The sequence below is a fragment of the Bos indicus genome, chromosome 5 (genome assembly GCF_029378745.1).
Source record: "Bos indicus isolate NIAB-ARS_2022 breed Sahiwal x Tharparkar chromosome 5, NIAB-ARS_B.indTharparkar_mat_pri_1.0, whole genome shotgun sequence".
NCBI classification, from domain to species: domain Eukaryota; kingdom Metazoa; phylum Chordata; class Mammalia; order Artiodactyla; family Bovidae; genus Bos; species Bos indicus.
The window spans coordinates 24,314,417-24,322,777 of record NC_091764.1 but is presented as its reverse complement, the minus strand read 5'-3'; positions in this window follow the sequence as shown (position 1 = coordinate 24,322,777).

Here is an 8,361-nt window from a genome sequence, read left to right as displayed (position 1 = left end):
TTGAGGGGGTTCAGGCCAGGCATGTTAATTATTTGGAATTGAAGACAATAATGGCACCCCACTCCAGTACTCTTGCCTGGAAAATCCCATGGACGGAGGAGCCTGTTAGGCTGTAGAGTCGGACACGACTGAGCAACTTCACTCTCACTTTTCACTTTCCTGCGTTGGAGAAGGAAATGGCAACCCACTCCAGTGTTCTTGCCTGGAGAATCCCAGGGACAGGGGAGCCTGGTGGGCTGCCGTCTATGGGATCCCACAGAGTTGGACACGACTGAAGTGACTTAGCAGTAGCAGCAGTATGTCCAGTAGACTCAGGTAGAACTTTTTATCTCTCCTTGAACTACATAACACAACTTAGGGGTCTTGTACCAAGAAGAGGTGGTGTCGTAGTTTAGTCGCTGAGTCATGTCCTATCACTGCCACCTCATGGGCCGTAGCCTGCCAGGCTTCTCTGTCCATGAGATTTCCCAGGCAAGAATACTGACATGGGTTGCCATTACCTTCTCCAGCTATTACCAAAAATACCATTTTATGTCCTAAAGACATACCTACATTACATGGCAAACATCTTTTTACCAAACGTCTGTTCTTCTCCTCTTCCTGTGAATTATCTTCCTTCCCTTTGAGACCTCACACCCCTGTCTTCTCCTCCTAGGGTCAGAATGATGTATAAGCCTTCATTACCTGATTGCTAGAGAGTCTCTCATGTCTTTGTGGGCTTCCCTAAGTACAAAATTAAATTTTTCTCCTACTTAGCTGTCTTATGTCAACTTAATATTGGGCCAGAGATCAGATTGGAGAAAAATTTGAAATCAAATTGGAGACTCCTGAGAGTCCCTTGGACTGCAAGGAGATCCAATCAGTCCATCCTAAAGGAGATTAGTCCTGAATATTCATTGGAAGGACTGATGGTGAAGCTGAAACTCCAATACTTTGGCCACCTGATACGAAGAACTGGCTCATTGGAAAAGACCCTGATGCTGAGAAAGATTGAAGGTAGGAGGAGAAGGGGACGACAGAGGATGAGATGGTTGGATGGCATCACCGACTCAATTGACATGAGTTTGAGTAAGCTCCAGGAGTTGGTGATGGACAGGGAGGCCTGGCGTGCTGCCATCCATGGGGTTGCAAAGAGTTAGACATGACTGAACAACTGAACTGAACTGAACTGAATATTAGGCCAGCCAAAGAACCTAGAATAGACAAAGGGAAAGTTTTCTGCCCCAGAGCATTAAATTATATAAAGAAATTCTGGCCCCACAAAGACATGCAGTTGGAAAGGGGGCCTGGGTATTTTAGTGGCCTTTTCAAATAACTGTGGATGGTCTTTATACTATACCAGCACTCCGCAGGTAGTTTTTTAAAGGTTAGCTGTAATACAGAATCTAAAACTACACCATATTCTGTGACATTAAAAGGAGCTGGTCTAAGTTGTTCCTTCAGTGGCTCTGTCTCCGATACATGATTTGGTAACGTCATTCACTGTTCATTTGGAAACTATAGCTTCACTGAGTTATGCAGATTTTCCAAATTTTAACATATCTTATTGTATCATGAAAGAAAATCACATTCACCAATATCTCTACCAATCTGACCACATAAATCTTTAAATATTGGTATGTAGTCAAGCACATGATGGTAGATGCAAGTTTTCCAAATTTCTAGTTTTCACTTGCAAGCTTAAATTTTGTCATTGGCAACAAATATTATCACTAATTTTCCTTAGAGTGACTGACACACTTTTTGAGAAAATGTTTCCCAAATACCCAAGTCTGGACAACTTTTGTCAGCGTTCTTTCAAATTAAAATAATGTTCCATAAAAAGTGTCAAGTTCAGCAACTCAGTTGCACAATGCTTTTCCTTGACATGGCCGCTGTCCTTAGGGTATGCAGCAGAGTGCTTTATGTTCTCAAAGTGTGGTCTCCAAACCAGCACTCTCAGTATCACCTGGGAACTTGTTCAAAATACTAATTTTGGGGCCCCACTCAAGACCTACAGTGTTTTACCACCCTCCAGGTGATTCTGATTTCCCTCTGAATTTTGAGAACCACTGCTTCAGTTTTCCAGCATGGTTCTCAGACTTGCTCACACATTAGAATCACCTGTGTAACTTAAAATCTCCACTGCCCAGTTACTCTTTTTTAACAATTATTATTTATCTTATCTTTTTGGCTGTGCTGCACGTGGGCTGTTCTCTAGTTGCAGCGAGCGGGGCTAATCTTCATTGAGGTGGGCAGGCTTCTCATTGCCATGGCTTCTCTTGTACAGCACAGGCTCTAGGGTGCACAGGCTCTGTGGGGTGTGTGGGCTTCAGTAGTTTTGGCCTGAGGGCTCAGTAGTTGTGGCACATGGGGTTAGTTGCTGTGAGGCATATGGGATCTTCCTGAACCCAGGGATCTTCCAGGGATCGAACGAACCAGTGTCCCCTGCGTTGGCAGGCAGATGCTTTACCACTGGATCACCAGGGAGGTCCCATAGTTACTCTTGACCAATTAAATCAGAAGGGTGGGACCCAGATATCAGTATTTTCAAGTTCCCCTGATAATTCCAACATGCAGCCACTGCCTTTGAGTGTCGTTCCCACACAGTTCTCAGCTGTTTCTTGTCTGGTGCTGGGTAGTTGTCTGTTGAAAATAGAGCTCTTTGACAAGTTCCTGAAGCATTAATCGCTAGCGTGCTGCTCTTTGGAGAAAAATCAGTTTGTCTTCAGAACCATTTTCCCATCTTGAATAGTTAGGAAATCTCAAATGGTGAACAAAAAAATATCTGGGGAGGACTTGAGAATACTTTGAATTGTTAAGCCTCTCTTTTAGGAAAGTGGGAATCCTGGCAGGTCTGGTGAGATATCTGCTTTGGTTACTGTTGAAGTTCCCCATTCAGCTGCCAGGGCTTGCTTTTCCCCAGAGCCTCCATTTCTCCATAGACTGTCTTAGATTAGCAGGTGTCACCCTTATTGGACTCAATATTCCCATTTTAGAATAAGTATTTTTAACCATCTTCAAATGAAACACAAATATAAAGCAATCAAAGCTCTAACTGTATTACAAAGGGTAAATAAATTCAGGTTACTTTATAATACAACTACATATTGAAATATGGAAATACTTGGGGGGAAATGGCAAATGTAATTTGGCAAATTTAAATGTAAATGGCAAATTTCAGGTAGTCTGCATATATATTCTATAAAAAATTTTTATTATGATAAATTTCAAACATATGCTAAAGTAGAGTGACTAAGACTGTGATATTTTGATTTATAATAAGAAACATATTTGGTCTTTGTCTCATTTCTGGTATTGATGTTGTTCAGTCGCTGTCATGTCCGAGTCTTTGCGCTCCCATGGACTGCAGTATGCCAGGCTTCCCTGTCATTCACTGTCTCCCAGAGTTTGCCCAAATTCATGTCCATATCTGTTATACAGCTCTTAAACCTCTTGGAATTTCTTAAGAGAGCATCAAAACTGATTAGAGGAATGGAACTTTTAGTCTTACTCCTCCCCCCACCTCTGGGTAGGACAGAGGGGCTGGAGTTTGAATCTGTTGGCAATGGCCAATGATCAGTCATGTCTATGTAATGCAGCCTCCATAGAAACCCATGTAATGCAGCCTCCATAGAAACCCAAAAGGATGAGGTTCAGAGAGATTTTGGGTTGGCGAACACACAGAGATTTGGTGAGTGGTGCACTCTGAGAGGGCATGCACGCTCTGTGACTTTCCCTCCCAGCTTGCCCCATACATCTCTTCCATCTGGCTGTTCTTGAACTACATGCTTTTATAATAAACCAGTAATCTAGTAAGTAATCTTTATTTTCTTGGGCTCCAGAATCACTGCAGATGGTGATTGCAGCCATGAAATTACAAGATGCTTGCTCCTTGAAAGAAAAGCTATGACAAACCTAGACAGCAGAGACATTACTTTGCCGACAAAGGTCCATCTAGTCAAAGCTATGGCTTTTCCAGTAGTCATGTTTGTATGTGAGAGTTGGACTGTAAAGTAAGTTGAACACTGAAGAATTGATGCTTTTGAACTGTGGTGTTGGAGAAGACTCTTGAGAGTCCCTTGGACTGCAAGGAGATCAACCTAGTCCGCCCTAAAGGAAATCAGCCCTGAATATTCATTGGAAGGACTGATGCTGAAGCTGAAGTTTCAACTTTGGCCACTTGATGAGGAAAGCTGACTCATAGGAAAAGAGCCTGATGCTTGGAAAGACTGAAGGCATGAGGAGAAGGGGACGACAGTGGACGAGATGGTTGGATGGCATCACTGACTCAATTGACATGTGTCTAAGCAAGCTCTGGGAGATGGTAAAGGACAGGGTGGTCTGACATGCTGCAGTCCATACGGTTGCAAAGAGTCAGACATGACTGAGCAACTGAACAACAATTACCTCAGACCACTGAATCAGAATCTGAGGTTGGGCCAGGAATTTGTGTTTTAATAATCTTTTGAGCTGATTTGTAGGTTCACTATAATTTGAGAACCACTGATCTATGTAACATTCCCCACCTGATTACTATTTCCCACCTTCACAGATTATTTAAGGCAAAGCCAGATAACATTCAGATATATTAAGTAAATTTATTATTAAAATTATTTTATTAAAAAACCCATAATCACATACCATTGTCAGCTAACAAAAGTTATAATTCCTAAATATCAGCAAATATTGAGAGTTTTACATTTTCTCAGATACTCATATGTCTTTTTATACTTGATTTGTGTGAAGCAGTTCAAACACTGCCTTAGGTTGATAAGTCTCTCAAATCTCTTAATCTATGATGATTTTTCTTCTTTTTCATTTCCTGCCATTTATTTGTTAAAGGAACTGGATCATTTGTGACAGAGTTTCCGACATTCAGGATTTTGCTGACTCTGCCCCCATGTTATTATTTTGTCACATTTCTTTTTCTTCTGTATTTACTGTAATCTAGCTGTTAGCTCTGGGCTTCCCTTGTGACTCAGCAGTAAAGAATTGCCTGCAATGCAGGAATCTCTGGTTCAATCCCTGGGTTGCGAAGGTCCCCTTGAGAAGAAAATGGCAACCCACTCCAGTATTCTTGCCTGAGAAATCCCATGAACAAAGGAGCCTGGTGGGCTACAGTCCATTGGTCACAAGAGTAGGACACAACTTAGCTACTAAACCACCAACTATTAGATCTAGAGGCTTGGATCATAGTCATGTTTGATTTTTTTTTTTGGTCAGGAGTATTTTACAGGTGGTGCTATGTCCTTCTTGTTGCATCACAGCAGAAAGCACATCAATATCTGGCTGTTTTTCTTTTTCTGATGTAAAAGTTGACTAATGGGTTCAAATTTTGACAGCATGGTCTACCCTGTATCAATGTTTCTCAGTAGCCTTTCACCTAATGGTCTTAGCAGACACTGATGATCATGGCCTCTGCTCATTATTTCATTTAGAAATACAAAATGGAAATATTCTAATTTTTATATTTTTTCATTTATTACTTGAAATTAAAACTCTCTCTTCAAATATTTGGACAGGAAAGGCAATATAAGTGCTCAATTTAACTCCTTTTCTTTATAAACTAGTCTTCAAATGAATTTATACTCTAAGTTCCTACTTTTGAATATTATTATATACTTGCAGATTTTAATATATTTGACATTTTAAACTCACTTCAGTCATAAATCATTATGATCCTTAAATTGTCCTCTTTGGCCAGAAGAAAGCAAGAATGGAGGTGTAGGAGGCTAAGCACTGTCATCTCAATAAAAAGGTACAGTATGTTGCTCAATTCCTGAGTTTGAGCCAATTTTCAGATCTAGAATCTACTGACTATAAAGAAGTGTCTGGGTCCTTAGGAGAAAGACTCTGCAGCATTGTGTATACTATATTGTAATGATTTCTTCAGTCATTCCCCAAAGGGACCCAGGGTATTGACTTAAGCCATGTACAATGGGGAAAGGGTAGTGACCAGTCATTTCAAGGAGCTTTGGAGTGAGGCTCTAATTGCTTTGATAACTGGAGACCCAAAATGTCATCATCCCTCCTGTTAGAGCAGGAGATTACAGAAGCAGCTAATAGAGTCCTAGCTTAAGTCTGGTTTACAGAGAATTCACTGGGTCTGCAGACTTACCTGCTGGTCATTTCCCTGGTCCCTGAGTATGTAATTCCAATAGACATAATTAGCAGTTGAAGTACTACGTTGTTAGGCTGTTGGATAGGAGCTACCGTAGTGAAGAAGTCCAACTAGAGGCCTTTAGAATCATTCTTTGGCCCAGCTAAGATAATGAAAACTTACACTGTGTCCCAGAGGAGATGGTGGTATTTAGTGTTGCTCTGGATCCCACAGAGTGATGTAGACTACCACAGCAAGCTCAGCCAAGTAGTAGTCTCAATTCAAGCTGAGTAAGGCCTTAGGTACATGTTCGGAGAAGGCAATGGCAACCCACTCCAGTACTGTTGCCTGGAGAATCCCATGGACGGAGGAGCCTGGTAGGCTACAGTCCATGGGGTCGCTAAGAGTCGGACACGACTGATGCGACTTAGCAGCAGCAGCAGCAGCAGGTACATGTTATGTGACTATTGATTTGGTGAATGCATTTTTTTATATTCCAATCCAAACAAAAAAGGATTCCAATCCTTTTTTATATTCTAAAAAAAGGATAAGCAGTTTACATTGATGTGGAAGAGATAACTTATTTCCGGCTTCATCCAAGGACTGTTACCTCTTCTAGCCTCTATTTTAATACAGTCTGAAGGGATCTGGACTGTCTGGACACCCTGCAGAACATCACACTGATATATTACACCTATAATATACTGATGGGTAGAATGAGCAATAGGTGGCTTGTATCCTAGAGGCCTCAGTAAGATACATGCATCTACAGGGTAGGAGATAAACCTTAAGAAGGTTCAGGGATCTACTACTTCCATAAGGTTTTTAGAGGTCCAGTAGGCATTGGCATGTGGAGATGTCCCCTCCACAGTGAAAAACAAGTTCCTGTATCTTGCAACTCCCACAGAAATGAAGTATGATGTCTGATGGGCCTCTTTGGGTTCTGGAAGCACAAATTGCACACCCAGGAGTACTGCTGTGGCTCACATCCTGGGTGACAGTTCTGTGCCATCTGGAACAGCAGTAGGCTCTGCAGCAGTCAGTGTGGAACACATAACAAGCCCAGCGGGAGATCACAATATGGGCCCCTGGGATTTCAGAGCCAGGCAATGCCATCTGCAGCAGAAGACTTTACTCAAGAAACAGTCCTGGCATGGTACCAGCCCCTAGTAGGGGCAGAAAGCTAGACTATGGGGCACTGAGTTATCATGGATCCGGAAGTGCCCATCACAAGCTGAGTTCTGTCAGACGTGCCCAGTCATAAAGTTGATGGGCCCAGCAGCAGTTCATCATAATACGGTAAAATGATGCATTCAGAATTAAACTCCAATAGGACCAAAAGGCAAGAGTAAACAACATGACCTAGTAGCCCAGACCCCCACATCACCCACTATGCTTGTACCAGCACCCCACCCTCAGGCTGTGTGGCCACATAGGGGGTCACATTTGACCAGCTGAGGGAGGAGAAAAAAACTCAAGCTTGATTATAATGGGTTGGCTTGGTATATGGGTGGGAGGTGAAAAATGGATGGCAGCATATTACACCCACATTCAGTCGGGACCCTAAAAGATAGTGGAGAGGAAAAAGCTTTCCAAAACTTTAAGCAGTGTAGATGGTTATTCACTTTGTGTGGAAGAAGTGACCCATGGTGAGAATTTATACAGATGCCTAGATTGGAGACAGGGAGGTCTGGAGTAGAGGCATGTTGTCAAACATATTTAGAGTGGGCATAAGAGTAAAGATTTTTGTATCTTATCTTCATTCTGACCAGAAAGCATTAACCATGGGAAAAGGAATGAAACAACCAAAGAGGTAAAATGATTCTACCAGTTGATGTCAGCCAAGTGTTATCATGGCCCACCCCAGAACTGGCACAATGGGCACATGAATGGAATGGCCATGTTTGTAGAGACAGAGGCTACTCAGCCCAGCAACATGAAATCCCACTTACCAAGGCCATTCGAGCTACTCCTGCCTTGGAAGGTCTAGCTGCCAGCAACAGAAACAAACACTGAGACCCCAGTATGGCACTATTATTTGAGGAGATAGAGCAGCGATTTGGTGGCAAGTCAACAATACTGAGCCCTTTCCCTTATAAAGTAACCACTGGTTCATCCTCACTGGGATAAATGCCTACTCTGGGTATGGGTTTGCCTTTTTTGCCTGCAGAGCCTCAGGTGTATCACTATCCAGGAGCTTGCAGAAGACCAGATCCACTGGTATGAGATCCTACTCTACATAGCATCTAAAAAGGAACCACTTCACATTAAAGGTGATT